Genomic DNA, 17,975 nt, shown 5'->3' with positions numbered 1-17,975 from the left:
CTCCACTGACAATTGGCTTGTTCCAAGTTGGACTTTCCTGGTAAACAAATGGAAAATAAAATGTGAATTTAATTAAGTCAAATGGGAATATCAGTACATCTATATATAAGAAGGTTTTCCAAGCAAATAAGTATACACATTTACATAGTATGCATGCCCCCCATGCATTTAGAGGTATAACTCGAAGTCAGTTGCTAAGAGTAAGTAGACTAAATGTCAGTGATGAGATATGTGTTGAACAGATGGATGAAATGATCAAAGAATTTAAAGAGGTTATGATAGTGAATTCTTGGAAGGGGTACATTTGGAAGTTCTGACAGATAGGAACAGTTCAGCTAGACCCTATTTTGATGGAGAGAATATGTATTCTAATGTTTCAGCACAGAGAAGAGAACAGAATTAATTAAGGTATACTACAACTTACAGTATGAGGATGAATAAAGTGAAAAATATCATATAAAAAAATTAGGGCATTCTTGAGAGTATGCCAGAGCTTAAAGCCATTATGGGCTCAAAACCTAGCTCGGTATATAGGAATTGTCCTAACCTTAGAAAGCATTTATGTTATAAATATTTTGCTTATAATACAACTAAAAGTAATCCTAAGATGAGTAAGTTTGAGACTTTTCCATGTTACAGTTGTGTGACTTGTAAATATATTATAACTAATGATAACTTTATACACACAAAAAACAAATAAGAAATTTAGCTTCAGCTTTTGTGCCACTTGTAATACCATAAATATTGTTTACTTAGCTACTTGCACTGTTTGTCCTGCATTTGTTGTACGCAAAAACACACGTAAGCTTAAAGATCTTATAATTGAACACACTTCTTAAATATGAAGATCTGTACAACCAACGCTTCAACTAAACATATTTGAGAAAAAGGGAGGAACCAAGAATTTAATTTCAGTGTGATATAGATTGCTTCAAAGAGTATACGAGGTGGAAACCTGAATAATAAATTAGGGATCTCTGAATATAATTTGATTACACAACTGCACGCTGACTCTGACTCAGGAATTAATGCAAAGGTTAGTATAAAACCTATACTGAAAAGGAAACAGGATATGTTACACTAGTGGTTTATTAGTATTTTATATGCAGTTTAAATGTATTTTTCACATGCATTTCCCTACATGTAATTTTAAATGTTTTTATATATGCTTTTATTTTTCATTTCTGTTATATGTACGTATTTGCAAATGTTTTGAATGCATTTATCTTTGCTTTTGATGAGTATGCTAGCTCCTTAAGACTTTTCTTGGTTGTGTCATGTGGTCTTGTTAATTAACTATATATTGAAGTCATTGTGCTAAATGTAGTCTTTTGTTATTACAGTGAAGAAGGGTAGCCATACCTGAAAACTTTGTGAATATTGTGGAATATTAAATGCTTCTACTTCACTGAGCACTTCCAGTGTCTGTATACATCTGTTGGATTTGTTCTGTAGTTTTTGCAGATCTGGTTTACTTTTGTGTTGGTCTTTTTCCTGTTATACAAATGGATACACTCAGTATTTCCAGATGCAGACCTTTCTGCATGAAGTACAGTTTCCCTTAAGCGCACACAAGGAACACACAAAGCCTGGGGTCTGGATGTCTCTATATCTGTCTCCCTCCAGTTCCCCTGTAAGGCTCCCCACTGGTACAGCTGTAGGGTTAGGTCCTCAGCTGAGTGTCCAAGCCAAGTCCTCCAGCATCCTCTCTATGAACCCAGTGCTTCATGTCCCTGCCCCAAGTAGCTGATGTACACCCTCTTTAAGATTTAATTTTTACACACACACACACACACACACACACACACACACACACACACACACACACACACACACGGGAAATCATTGCCACCAGTCAGTTAATAATACAAATGACAGTAACTGACCAAGACATTTAGGCCTTCTGGAGTGGGCCACACTGTGTCCCCAAATAAATATAAGTACTCTCAAAGGTTAGATAATTTCTACAAGGACCAGCCACAATAAATGTTTTAAATATATTTAATTATGAATAATAAAAAACATGAAAATATTAAATATATATTTACAGTAAACCACAGAGTTCAAATCACAGAAAATATTGAAATTAACATTGATGGACAGACTCATACAAATAAAGAAAAATGCTCTCTAAACTAAGCTTCACCATATTCCTGACCGAATATAAGAAAATTTACTGTTCCCTAATAATTTACTTGGGCAACGCAAGACGAAATACATGAGCAGTCTTTCTAGTCATGCTTCCAAACAGAATAGTAAGTACTCTGAAACTTCTCTTTTTAATATCTAAAATATAACTTCCATGAGGGCTGGCAAAATGGCCTCAAATAGTCACCTGACTCTAAGTTCTTTGCAGTACTCCCCTTTCAGGCTGAGACAGGAATTTAGTATAGATGGCTACAATAAACATATAAATGTTTATTGCAGTGCCTTGGGCTTCCCCTCTTTTTACTGAGCTAACGAATAAAGGTTTTTCCCAGACATAGCTTCTCTGGTCCTATTCAGCACTATGGGGTTCAGTTTTAATAGTCTGACAGCTCATTTACATTTCCCTTATTTTTCTAAAAGTAAGCTAGCTGGTACATTTAATTCATTTGCAATAATACATGTACATTTCTTTTCATTCCAGCAGGGTGCACTCTTGATACATTTTAACACAATTAACACAAGCAAAGTTCACAAATACATTTTCAGCACAGGCATCTGTACAAATATGTTTGATATACAAATGACATACAGTTCTAATACATTTGTAACATATGCATCTTGTATAAATCAGCTTGATATTCAAAGGACATATCATTCTTTACAAAACTCCAGCTGGCTATGCTGGCACATGCCCATATCATCACACTGGGCATACTGGACAGTCTTTGAATATACTTTTGTCCAGTGTTTCAGGTCATTCTGCATTAAATTTAGAAGGAAAATGCTGCAGGGACCTTAGTGCACCACAGAACAAGGAAAAAAGTAAAATGAGCTCATTAGTCTTCCGTAAGATAGCTATTTCAGTAATCAAATGTTGTTTTTTTCTTGAGAAATGGTCTTCAGATGGCACTTAGCTTCTTTATTTTCTTTTGTCAGTGTTTCCAGAGCTAGCATCAGGTCATTTTTATTCTTTTTCATTATATTCCTTTCTCTGATCAAGTTCTGTTTTTCACCAACAGTTATACATAAAATTATTGTTCATGTCTTCATTATCTTTTTGACATGCTTTCAATGCTAAGAGCAGCTTACTGTTTTCATATAACAAGTCACTGTTTTCTATAAATTCTTTTTGGTTTTCACTGACAGCTATCTGCATTTCGTGGTAGTGCAGTGGTAGCTCTGTTGCCTCACAGCAAGAGGTTCTCCCGTTCGATTCTCAGCTAGTGTGCGGGGAGTGCCTTCTGTGTGGAGTCTGCATGTCCTCCCCGTGGGTCGAGTGGCATTCTGAAAGACATGTGTGAATGGGCATGCCTTTGTTGAAGGTTGGGCGTCGAGTTGGCAACTCGGCACCGCGAAAATCTACTGCCAGTCATTAGCAGACAGGAGTTCCACTGTGGCAACCCCTAACCGGGAAAAGCTGAAAGACAACAACTGACAGCTATCTGCAGCTATATTTCCTTCTCTACATTTTCTATATTAAATGTTTCTGCTCTTGCTAGTTGTTCAATGTTAGTTTGTTGCAAGCTCTCTCTTTCAGCAAGCATGTTTTGTTTTTCATGAACAATAGTCTGAAAATGCTTGTAAAAATCATTCTTTTCATTTCTTATAGTTTCTAACATCAGTTGCAGGCTGATAATATTGTTTTGCAACTCATTCTTTTCATGAATGAGATTTTGTTTTTCATCATTTACTTTGAGCAGATGCCTCTTCACATCTTCTTTTTCTTTCTGTAATTTTTTTTAGAATTAACAGCAGCTTTCTGTTTTTGAATTGTAAGTCATTGTTTTCTTCAATTAGTGTATGTTTGTCACAGAGAACTATATGCAGGCATCTTTCCTGTTCTGCATTTTGTCTTTTCAGTATTTCCACTGTTACCATCAGTTCATGATTATTGTGCAACAGGCTGTCTCTTTCAGTGGTGATGTTTTGTTTTTCCTTAACAGTTGTCTGCAAATGCATATTATTTGCTTTCTTTTCTTCTGTTACTGTTTTTAATTCTAGTAACAGGTCACTGATACAGTTTTGCAGCTCATTACTTTTACTGACCACGTTCTGATTTTCATTAATAATTGCAAGGAGGTCTGTATTCATATCTTCTTTATATTTCCATAGTAATTTCACTGCTAACAGCAACTGACTGTGCACTGTAAGTCATTCATTTCCACACTTAGTGCTTGTTTATTTGTGAAAACTATCTGCAACTGCTTTTCCATTTCTGTTTTTCTATTTTATATATTTCCAGTGTTAACAGTAGGTCACTGTTAGTGTGTTGCAAGTTATCCCTTTCCATGATTAGATATTGTTTTTCATCAACAGTTGCCTGTGAATGTATGTTAATTTCTTCCTTTTGTTTTGTCACTGTATCCAATGCCAGGAGCAGCTCACTGGGATTGTTTTGCACTTCAGTTCTTTTGTTACTCATGTTCTGTTTTTCTTCAGTAACTCTAAGCAGGTTTGTGTGCGTGACTTCACTGATTTTCTGAAATCTCTTCAGTGCTAACACCAGTTCATTGTTTTTGGACTGCAGATCATTCTTTTCCACGGGTGGTGGTAGTTCTTTCAAATCTTTCTGCAGCTGTCCTCAGCTTGGTGCTTTCTGCTTTAAATGCTTCCAGTGTTGATAGTAATTCAGTGTTAGCATCTTGCAATTTATCAGTTTCTATGTTTATATCTTGGTTTTCATCAACAGTTGTCTGTAAACTTTTGTTAATGACTTCCATTTCTTTTGCTAATGTTTCCAAGGACAGGAACACATCATTGTTATTGGTCTGTATGTCATTTACATCATTAATCAAATTGTGTACTTCATTACTTAATGTAAGCAGATCTGTAGTTGTGTCTTCTTCATCTTTTATGAGTGATTTCAGTGTAAGCAGGAACTCGCTGTCTTTGCTTTGCATGGCATTCGTTTCACATGCGTTGTTTGCTCATCACTGACAGCTGTCTGGAGCTGTCTTTCCAAGTCTGCAATTCTTTCTGTAAGTGATTCTACTGTTAACAGTAATACACTGTTAGCATGTTGTATTCTATCCCTCTCAGCGATAGCATTTTATTTTTCAGTAACAGTTGTTTGCAAATGTAAGTTTATTTCTTCCTTTTCTTCTGCTACTTTTTCCAGTACTAGGAGCAGGTCACTAATCTGGAGCTCACTGGCTTTATTTTTCATGCCATTCTTTTCCATATGAATTGTTTGCTCATCACTGACAGCTTTCTGCAGCTGTCTGCATGTTGCAGCTTATCCATCTCACTGATAACATTTTGCTTTTCATGAGAAGTTCTCTGTAAATGTAAGTTCATTTCTTCCTTTTCTTTAGCTACTTTTTCCAGTAATAGCAGCAGGTCTCTTATCTGGAGCTCACTATCATTTCTTTGTATGCCATTCTTTTATACACTTATTGTTTGCTCATCACTGACATCTGTCTGAAGTTGTCTTTCCAGGTCTGCAATTCTTTCTTTAAGTGTTTCCACTGTTAACAGTAGTACATTGTTAGCATGTTGCAGCTTATCCATCTCACTGATAACATTTTGCTTTTCATGAGAAGTTCTCTGTAAATGTAAGTTCATTTCTTCCTTTTCTTTAGCTACTTTTTCCAGTAATAGCAGCAGGTCTCTTATCTGGAGCTCACTGTCATTTCTTTGTATGCCATTCTTTTCCACACATTGTTTGCTCATCACTGACATCTGTCTGAAGTTGTCTTTCCAGGTCTGCAATTCTTTCTTTAAGTGTTTCCACTGTTAACAGTAGCACATTGTTAGCATGTTGCAGCTTATCCTTTTTATTGATGAAATGTTTTTTTATTTACAGTTCACTGTAAATGTAAACTAATGTTTTCCTTCTCTTTCTTTACTTTTTCCAGTGCTAGGAGCAGGACATTAATATGGTATTGTAAGTCTCTTGTTTCATTAATCAAATCCTGATATTCTTTTGAGAGTATAAGGAGATGTGTATTCATGTCTTCTTTTTCTTTCTGAAATGATGTCAGTCGGAAAAGCAAGTGACTTTTTTTGTACTGCAGTTTATTCCTTTCCTGAATCAGTGCTTGCCTGTCACTTGCAATATTTTGCAATGTTGTTTCCATCTCTGCTTGTACCATTTTAAATGTGTCCACTGTTGACTGTAGTTCACTATTAATAAATTGCAGGTTGTTACTTTCATTGATTAAATTTTGCTTTTCATGAAAAGTTGTCTGCCAGTGTCTATTATTTCTTCATTTTCTTTTCTTAGTGTTTCCAAAGCCTGGAGCAGGTCATTATTGTTGTTTATCAGCTCCTTCCGTTCATTGATCAAGTTCTGATTTTGATTAATAATTGTAATCAGCTTTTCATTCATGTCTTCCTTTTCTTTTTGAAGTGATTTCACTTTCACCAGCAGGTCACTGTTTTTGCAATGTAAATTATTATTTTCCAAAATGAATGTTTGGTTATTATTGACAATTGTCTGCAACTGACTTTCCAGCTCTGCTTTATCTGTTTTATACGTTTCCACTGTTAACAGCAGTTCACTATTAGCTTGCTGCAGGTTATCATTAACAATCTTCAGAAACTGTTCATTATTGTCTTCTATTTCTTGTGGAAATACCTTTCTTTCTAACAGTACCCCTTCCTTTAGCTTCACGTAATCCAAAATTTTGCCCAAGTTCAGAAGTTTGATCTTCATTGATTTAACCTTTTTTCTCACTGGTTCTGAATCAGTGGCTAGAAACTAATGTGGCATAATAGGAAACCAAAACAAACATGAAATTAACAGACTGTTCAGTACAGTGTCGGAAAAGGTAAACATCACTATATGCACAATGGAGCTTATATAAACAGAGATATCAAATCATGGCAACTAAAAGTGACTGGTAAATGTACCTCAAGAAAAATAAAATGTCAGGCTTTATTTATATATATATATATATATATATATATATATATATATATATATATATATATATATATGTGTAGGGGTTCTATTTATTTTATCAACAGTATGGTTCATCAAACCGTACTTTGTCGAAATTACTTTAGCAAAAGTGCATTTTGTCGAACATGCACTTTTGCTAAAGTAAACAAATAAAAAGGAAAACATGCAGTTTGCATATTGCCTTAGTTGTACATCAACATATACTATTGATGTACAATTAAGGAAAGGTTTGTTGAGATCATAGTAGTGGGGTAAGGGAATATTCCCTTTTACCCACTGTGGTACTATCTCGGAGTGAGAATATTAAAGTAGGGGGTGTGGGGGGTGCAGGGGGCTTGCCCCCCTGCATAACATTGTTTAGTGTGTTATTTTACTTTTTTAGTTAGTTTTTGTTTTTTTATTCCGCGAAAGTGCATTTTTGATGGAATGCACTTTCGCGGAAGTAAGTTCGAGGAAGTACGGTTCGATGAACCGTACTTTTGATTTAACAATGTAGATCCACATATATATATATATATATATATATATGTGTGTGTGTGTATAAGAGAGAGCACACACACACACACACGCACACACACAAAACAACACACACACATATATATATATATATATATATATATATATATATATATATATATATATATATATATATATATATATATATATATATATATATATATATATATATATATATATATGAAAAGTAAGGTCACAGCACTGTCACAGTAGTTGTGTTACACTTTAGTTAGGGATACAACTTACTAACGTGTCTACTGATGCAGTTTGAAGATTTTCCAGGTTAAAAATTTTCAAAATGTAATAAGCCCACATGTAACACACTATTTATTTTATGATTAGAAGATACAAATCTCCCACTCTTCTGTCTTCAAAAATATAAGCAAAGAAAATGAGTCTTTCAGCTAGGTGACTTGTAGATAATAACCTTCAGATATAGTGTTACTATATACAGATGGGGGCTCATTCTTACTATTTGAGAAGGTTATCAATAATAACATGGGTGCAAGCAACACAAACATATTTCTTGCAAGCAATTTATATTGAAAGTCACTAGATGTAACAGCAGACAGTTTAATAAAGAGTAAAGTCTCTCAGAGTTGATCTCTGAACATGGCTTTTGTTATAAGACATAGTAAATAACTGGGAGTGGCCAGACAGAGAAGTATCTGCTTCATTTATGTGCCATCAACTTACTTTAATTAGTTTCAAGTTCACCCTCCCGGTAGCACTGATAATATAAACCCCTCAATTTTGTTCAACCAGTACCTTCTGTATATCTTTCCAATGCCAAATGTGCTTCTAAAGCCAGTAACAAAAAAGGCAATCCTGATGGCACTATTTTGGCTAGGGTAGCCATAGTTTGCTAACTAAAATGTCAATAGTAGAGCATGTGACACCACCTTTCACTAGCAATCTTCTGTGCATTCAAATCAGGGAAATACAGTCACCCCATTTTCAAAACTCTCACAGCAAGGGGTATCTTTAGTAAAAATTAACCCTCAAATGAAAATGTATCTGTTCAGAAAGGAACTAAGAGATCTTAATCTTTGAAGCTGGAGTAGACGTGTCATATAATCAGACACTAGCTACTATGACAGAGTGGATATAGGACAAAGAAGCATGGAAAAGGGAAAAGAGGAACATTCCAGATGAGTCTTGCCAGTATGCAAATGGAGCGAAAGAATGAAAGGAAGATATGGGATTATATACACAGACATGATAAAGGTCAGAGCAGAAAAGGAGACTGACCTGCTTAGGGACAAATGGACTAGGATAGAGGGGACAAGTGGATATGGACGAGATGGCTAGATAGAATTAAAAAAAGATCAGAAGTCATGAAAAAAGCTTGGACCAAGTAATGAGAATATCGCATAAATTGCTATAAACACTTTTGCAAATAAAAAGAGTATGAAAGAGAGAGGAAGGGCCATGTTGGCATTTTGGACAAGGATAAGCAAGAATGATCCTTATGTTCTGTGGATGCATGACAGAATATGATTAGATTTGTGAATTGGTGTTGAAGGAATTGAACCTTTACGTGTGTAGAATTATGAATTAGGAAGGAACTGGAGGAATGAAAGAATAGCAAAGAAAGCAGCTATTAATATTTGAAGCAGTTGTGTTGAGCATATCTTAACAGTAAGGTTGAGAATGCCAATATGACTTAAAAGAGCAAAAACGAGAAGGTGAATGTCAAAACTTACAGGGGAGTGTTGTTCGTTTAGACAAGGAGAAAATAAGAAAGAGAGGGGGAGGTGGAAAAAGCTCATAGACAAATGCCTGCATATGGAGAAAGTGTGGTTGGGTTTAATTTAGTCCCATCTACCCCCTCTAAGCTGGGGGGCACTGCCTCTTGCTGCACTTGAACTGAATGTGCATAGACTGAATAAGTCACAGGACAGGGCAGTATCACAACACTTATTACAAACACATACATTCTGCTCTAAAAGTGTGTGGTGTTTAAGTTTACCTCTAAGTTGCTTTTATTAGGCATTTCCTCTTCTGCATGGAACCTGTTTTTTTTTCTTCTTCTCACTAGATATATAAAAAAAATATGAAGTAAAATCCTACAAGTAATCTGTAAGAAATGAACAAATCAGTGTTTATAAAGCAAAACAATCTTTAACAAGCTTACCATACTCCCATCCACATGAATAGACTATGTACTGTACTCACTCACTGGGCAGGAGCATGTTCAGTGGTCAAAAGGTGTTAAGGGTAAAATTTGACAACTTTAGGCAAAAATCTGCACTTAAGGCAGAGAAAGATAGTGGGACATACAGCTTGTGGGAGAATATGAAAAGGGAAAGTTGTGGTAGCGAGTGATATGAACTCCAGACAGAAGAGCTGAGACATTTAATAAGCTATGGTACAGTTTCAATGAGGTCAGTGTATGAATCACTGTTAGTTGAAAACAGTCAAATACTGTCAGTTTAAAAGTAATGGCAGTCTGTCTGCTTTGATCTGGTCATAATGCTAGTGAAGCAGTTCAAACTAAAATAACAAATGAAAAACAACAGATAAGTGTGCACGTCTGACATTAGCAGATCTTGCAGATAGCCTTCTGAGGTTAGTACGGAACTTGGGTACTTCCTTAGGATGCCCTATCAGTGGCTAGCTCATTTTGTGATCTCAGATTCATGTGCCCATTATATCATCTGTTCTAAATCTGCAGTGACCCTAGTTTGGGAGACGACTGGAAAGTTGTTAGAGCTTGGTGGATGGGTAATGGCATTTTAAGGTGGGTGTACTGCGTCATTTGTGGGAATGGTTAGCAGCCCTAGATATGCTGACAAAATAACTAATGTCATGCTCTGACTTGGTTTTATAAAGGAATGGCCAGCCATTGGTTGACTGCACACTGGATGTAACACCATTATAATTACTGTACTAAAGATAGAATCAGCTCTCTGGACTGAGCACTATAACAGCATAATCCATGCAGATGCCATTACAATTTCTTCACCTGAATTCTGGGTCTGGGCCTGTTGAGGATGAATAAAAACACATTCCTCAATACTTCTAGAAAGGTCCTTGGTATTAGTTGGCTTTATTGAAACATAATTCCAACATTAACTGAGCCTGTCTCTGTGAAAGTGAAGAAGATGTAGGACTCTCTAAGGCTTCCAAGGCTCTCCTTATCTGGGAAAGAAGTGTGTTGGATTTCTTGTAACCTGGAGAAATTTCTAGTCTGTGACAGTATTTGAGAGTTTGTGGTATAATCTATTACAGTGTCTGAAGAAATTAAGCCTTTGTTGGGAGATCATCCACCTGTGGGCAACTATGCAGACAAGTTTATTTAACCACCTCAAGCTTCCTTACCTAGATGCACCTTGGGTACATTAAAAGGACCAGATGTTACAAATGTGAACTGGTAGTTACAGTTACATACTCAAAACCTTATGACCTCTCTGTGGACCTTGTAGATAGCATTGTGGAGATGCATATGCCTGACATTTAAATTTACTAGCCACTTTGCATAAGAGGAGGAACCAAATATAGGATAAACATTTTATACTTTTTTGCCTTTATGTACCTGTTGAAGATTGCCAGATCTAGTATAATCTTCCAGTATTCATTTTTCGTTGATATCAGAAAGATCCTGGAATAAAAGTCCCTGCCTATAACCAAAGGGGCACTGGTATAGTAGGTCACAATGGTATAACCTATTGAAACAGAATAGTTGTCATAAGCTGGATATTTGGGAGTCTGGATCTGGTACTCAGTGAAGAAGAAGAGCATTTTTTGATCACTGATGAGTACCACTCCTAACCAGTTATCTGTAATTGATGCCAGTTCAACATAAATTCAGGTAATGTATCTGCTTTGTCTTGGGAATCTATGACTAGGACAGAGGATGACAGCTGATATAGTACTTTATAAGTAGAAGAAAAAAATATGACACAAGAATTTTCATCAGAATTACTTATATGTTGCAGAAGCTGATAATGTTCATGCCAGTGAACTCTTTGTAAAAGCTAAAACCTCACTTTATTGAACAGCTAGAAATAGCTAGTGTCATAGTTGCATATGCTAAGGTGCTAGTTATTTTGACTTGTTCAGTTAAAGTGGTCTTTTAGCCATTATAAATACTCTTAAGGTATGATCTTTCTTAAATAGAAAGAAACTAATGTTCTTGAGAGATGTAGTGTGACTTCTGTTGCATTCCTCTTGCCAGTTCTTGCTGCTGTTGTTTATACCAGAAAAGCCTCATTTCCTTATACTGCAGCACTCTTGTCTGTAGAAAGCAGAAACAAATACACTTTAGAATACAGCCCCATCTCATCTGCTGCCTGAGCTAAATATTACCATATTCTCCTTAAAAGAACCATCCTCATTACCTGTGGTAGAGCCATACAATGCCATATGGACAGTTAATTGCCCTGGTGGCTAAAAAATAAGCTTTGTTTATTTCCTTTTATGTCTGCCTGTCAAGGATTACTCAGAAAGGTCAACTAGGTAAAGCCGCTATATAGCAGAGGTCCATGGAGAAAAGTACCACATTCATATTACATGCATTTACAAGGGCAATTGGCATGAGCTAGCAAATAAAATTATGTTATGTGGCACAGATATATATATATATATATATATATATATATATATATATATATATATATATATATATATATATATATATAATTTAACAGGTGCTCACTGTGTTAAGTACACTGTATTGTATTTACAGCATACTAGTTTGGTACCTATCTAGAGAACATCTCTTATTATTTTATAGTTTATGTATAAAATTACATTGAAATCTTTATATTCAGACAGCAGATGAGGCACATGCATATTTTATCTAAGCAGTTATTCACTTGAGGCCTGTAAAGAAGTGTGAGGATTGTATGATAGTTATTTGATTAGCTGAGTAAGGATGGGACTTAGTAATGTTGTTGGTACAAGGCCAGGACGGTTTTGTTGATAGGTATAATCTCACTGGGATTTTAAAAGACAGAATAAAATCAGAATAATATGGGGGCTTAGTAAAAGGGGTGTTACAAGTGTAGGACTGTTTTGTTCACACATATGTTTTCAGTGAGATTTTAAGCTGTAGATGAGATATGAGACTTTGTGTTCTCATACCTTTCTAAAGATATGCTCTTTCATTAAGAAGGGTATTTAGAGTAGACAATTTGTTTGACCACTTAGCAACAACTAAGTCTATAAAAGCTTGTTTCCATGCAGAAATGTGCCTTACTTCTGAACTCTGTAAAGTGTATTGGGCTTCCTTAAGGTAGGTGGCTGAGAATCTAGTTTCAAAAAAGGTATGAGAAGGTGAGTTGGAAGGAGTCAAGAACAGGAAGGACTATTTGTTTTTGGGAAGGATACAGGCTTGTTGAGCATTAAAATGTTCTTTTTTAAGATTTACGGTATAAGAATATCCTCTAGGAGGGAGCTACAGGAAAGTAAGTGTTTGTTTATTTCCAAATCTACATCAATGCCAGGAGGTATTCTAGTTTTATCTAAATGACCAAAGACCTCATTATTAACATCTATATCTGTGATAATGAGGGAGTAGAAGTGAGTGAGTGACAAAGCCAGAGAAGCTGCTACACAAACTTAAAATATCCATGCTCAAACTTAGTTTAATTATTTCCCACACTCCCAAATGTAAATATCTTCTCTGAGGTCACACAACAATGGGCAAAAAAATAAAACTTCACTGTCGGCAAAAGTAGTTTCACACAAATTTCTTTGCTCAGTTACCACTAACTTAAATGGGTGTTGGCAGATTGACATTTTCCTACTAAAATTATAACTAGTTAGTGCAAAGTATACTTAGAGTGACTATGCAAGTAGCAGAAAGAAGTTTCTGATAAGACCATTTTCAACATTAGCAAGAGTTAATAACTTGACCTTATGAAGCTATTAGGACTGTGGTTTTGATGAGTCATTTACTGATATCACAATGCGTGTAAATACTGATGAATACTGAAGTCCAATTAATGCTGTATTGCAGATAGAATGTTGTGGAGGAAGGATACAGTTTCTTCTGTTAAGGAATGCTTTTTATAGTCCTTTTTTATGATTTTCTCTATGAATCTACCCAGAAGGCTTACAAGCCTGTGAAACTGACAGTTTGTCAATGAGAATTATCGGTGCAATCAACAAAGTATATGCAATTATACAAACTTGTACCCAGCAGTTTATTGACAATTTGTAAACTAAGATGGTGGTGCAAAGAAATGAGGAAGAAGATAGACTGTGTGTGTTATTACAGACACTATCACTGCCAAATGATCTCCTTGTGAGCATTTATCAACCTATTGCATATTGTGTGTTATAGTTATAAAGATTTCCCTAAAAAGCCTATGGCATTGGTAGCTTCATTTATTTAAGAATAATAATCCTAACATCTAACAGGGATCAAGAAAATTAAAGTCACCATACTAGGAATCATAACTGTCATCAGTGTACAAATTAATCAAAATGTCGATCACCTTGCCTCTCCCCTTCCTTTGAATAGTCACAAGGCTCTAACTGCTCCTCTTCAGACACTTTTAGCATTTCTAACAACTCATTCATTTTTAGCCCATATTCATTACGTACTAAAAAAAAAATTATTTAACAAGAAATTATGTGAGCATATGACATTGTTAATGTGTAACACAATAATTAATGAGTGTAATATACAGCAATTTGTGACATGGATATGACACTGGGCAGGATTCATGATGGCTTGCACGGAGTCTAAAAGTCGTGTAAGACTCCATGCAGCCATCGCGATCTAGGAACAGCCCGAAATCCCATGTAAGAGACCAGCTAAAATGTCTCTTATATGGGCAGGGCGTGGATATGCTAATTATCTCACTTGCAGCCGAAAGGCATGCAAATGAGGTAGATTAGCGATCCACAAAGCTGAAACCAGCCCGTGTAAGAGTCGTGTTAGGTGCAGAAATGTAGTCAGTTGACAACTGAGTACGTTACTGCAAATAACACAATGGAGCCATGACAGCTCCAAATAAAGTGTGCATATGTAGCAGGCAGCATGCCAATGGCCAAATATGTGGCCATTGGCACGGTAACCTGATGCAAACATGAAATAAAATAATTTTTTTTTCGGCGATTGGCGATGTTTAAACGCAGCGCAACCCCTCGCAAATGTGCTGCTCTAAATAAGACATAAAAATAAAGGTTTGAAACCCACAAATGTGGGTTTTATGTAATGCATGGATTTGCAATGCAGGGACTAGCAGACCGAAAACAACATGGCCACCATTTAGTGGTTGCTAAGGGGGGAAGCTGAGTGTAAGACATGTAACTAAGCAGTAGTAGGCAATCCTATGTAAATGAGTGGTAGGATAGTGAATCACACTGTTACATAGCAAATGAGCACATTCCGTGTAGTGTAAGAGTTAGATAAGGGGGAGTAACAGAGTAGGAGATAGGTGACATCACAGGGGGGAATGTCAGGAAGAAATCAAGCTCATTGGAGCAAAGTGGTATGTGAAAGATGTCAATCACACAGCATAAAAAGAGGAGTGTCAACAGATAAGCATGAGAAAGTCAAGAAATGGAAGGTGTACACTGTGGCCAACACCAAAGTTTCTTGCTGTGCATGCATGCGTGCATGTGCACGCTGGGAGGCACGAGTAAGACAGAGTGCACGCGTGTAAGGCAGAGTAAGCATGTAGGAGCCTGTGTAAAGATATATTAACCTGTTTGCGCTGGTGTGCGCGTGTTTTAACCCGAATAAGCAGATTCTAGTCCGTGTAAGCATGTGTGCATGCGTGGTAGCCACTGTGAGCGTGTTTTCGCTGGTATGCGCGCTGCTCCCCCCTGAGGAAACAGAGAGGAAAAAGGAAGCAGAAGAAATAGTAGGAAGCTAGCAGGGAATACTGGTAGAGCTAGCAGGTGAAAACAATTAGAAGCAGGCAATTACACAGGCAGAATACTAGCCCAGCCCAGCACTTAAAGCACTGCAAACAGCATTGCAGTATGTTTCTCTCAAGAGACACTGCAAGACAGGAGTAAGCTAGTAGAAGTGAAAACTGAAAAAGCTGCACTCAGACCAAACATGCTAGGGGCTGCCATAGCTGTTATAAGGAGACATAGGAGACTTGCTGAGGGTGGTGACAATGCAAATGCTGCCAGACAACCCACAGTGAGGAGACGGAGAAGAGTGTACAGGCCCAGGGTCACCTACCAGGGGTTACATGAGCTGGAGATACTGGAGCGCTATAGAGTGGACAGAGACCTCCTGCAGCAAATTGTTGAGCTGTGCAGGCCACGCCTCACACACAGAACCAACAGAGGGGAACCCATCCCAGTGGAAACCAAGGTATGTGTTGGCCTAAGAATACTAGCAACAGGTACCTTCCAGAGACCAACTGGTGCTATGATGGGGATATCACAGGCATCAGCCTCCAGGGTACTGCACCAGTTCCTGGATGCCATGTCAGCACATGTCAGTGAGCATGTATATTTCCCCAATTCCCATGAGGTATTGGCCAGCAATATGCGTCTCTTCCATCAAAGAGCAGAATACCCTGAGGTAGTGGGTGCAATAGACTGCACGCACATACGCATCAAAGCACCAGCTGGTGAGCGGGGTAGGGCCTACATTAACCGCAAGGGCTTCCCCTCCATCAACTGCCAGGTCATGTGTGATGCCCAGGGCATAATAATGAATGTGTGTGCTGGCTGCCCTGGGAGCTACCATGATTCCCATATCTGGCATTTGACACAGCTGTACCAGACATTTGCCAATGGGGGCATCCCACATGGTCACCTAGTGGGGGATTCTGGATATGCACTGGAGCCGTGGCTGATGACACCCATCAGAAACACACACACACCTGAACAAGAATGCCATAATGAGGCACACGCACAAACACGTAATGTAATAGAGCGTGTGTTTGGGCTGCTCAAGTCACAGTTCCGGTGCCTGGACACATCTGGTGGAGCCTTGCAGTACTCACCAACTACATGTACCCAAATTGTCATGGTATGTGCTATGCTACATAATATGATTCTGCGAAAACAGCTGCAGCAGGACCAGCATAGGGCCGGGACAAACAGTCCCCCACCATTGCCAAGGCCATCACAGGCAGAGCGTGACTCGGAGGAGGAACAACCTGAGCCTGCCCCAGTAGGCAGAAGAAGGCATGCCCAGTATGCCCTGGCCTTGGCAAAGAGGCAATGCATAGCACATACACTGGCTCAGTAGGAACCCTGGGAATGATACCCCTCTCTGACTCACTCATATAATAACAGGGACGCCTAACATGACACAACCTGCTCTCAAACATGTACAGGGAGTGTAGTATGTGCATCCGACAGAGGCAGCCCTGCAGCACCACCTGAGGCATGATTGCCATGTGTTAAGCAATGTAACACCATCTAGTATATGCAAACATGAAGACCCTGCCTAACATCTCACCCTCACCAAGCATGATGCCACACTATGAAGACAAGAAGATCAAGTACAATAATTGGCTGAAGTCTTGCTGTTAGCAAGGGGGAACAAATGGCTGACAGCCTGGGATGACATGCTGAGCAAGACATGATGCCCCATCTGCTAGGGATGGCACGCATCCAGCACACCTGGCTGTGTGGATACTGGCAAAGGCTGTTGTCACCCACACTGTGCCTTGAATAGGTAAGGCTGGAAACACAAACCCATCACCATAGGTAGCACAAGGGATAACAATCTGGACGTAATGCTACCCAACGCCAGAAGTCTAACCCGCAAGGTGCATGCAGATCAAACCCACAACAGCATGGAATGGTAATATCTGTTCTGTAACAGAAACCTGGGTCAAGGCCCAGAAGAGCACCCTAATACTACCAGGTTATGCCTCATACTATGCTCTACAGCTCCAAAACATGGAACACACTACAATAGGAGTGTGGCTACCAGTAATTGTCAAGGATAACCACACCCCCAGGTTGGTACCACAGCAAGAAGCAGCATGGACTATCCATGGGCAAGTAACAGTGGCTCAAACTGCATCCCTGTTTGCAGCCTAAAACAGACCACACTCACAAACCCAAGAACCCCAGCCAGCCTTCCTGAAGACACTGCAGAGTATGAATGTCTCAACAAATACCAAACAAGGCACACACAGAGTATGACATAGGTGGCAATCCATTATGTATGGAAGAAGTAATCAGGGACCTAGGGACACAAGTGGACGGTAACCCGTCATGTGACACTCACGTTGCCAAGGTGGCCAGGAAGACCTGCTATATTGCCCACCTTAATATGAAAGGATGCGCATGTAGATCAAGAGAGGTCACTGTGCCCCCATACTCTTCCCTTATCAGGCCCATACGTGACAACAATGCCCCAGTTCAGATGTACCTTACCTTACACCTGCAGCAGTTAGGAAGACCCCAAATGTACCTCACCAACAGGATAAAGGGTCCAAACATTTGACATCTGCAGCCTGGCTGA

Source organism: Protopterus annectens, chromosome 1.part2, assembly GCF_019279795.1.
Source record: "Protopterus annectens isolate FY-2018-M chromosome 1.part2, PAN1.0, whole genome shotgun sequence".
Classification (NCBI taxonomy): domain Eukaryota; kingdom Metazoa; phylum Chordata; order Ceratodontiformes; family Protopteridae; genus Protopterus; species Protopterus annectens.
This window is presented reverse-complemented; position numbering follows the sequence as displayed.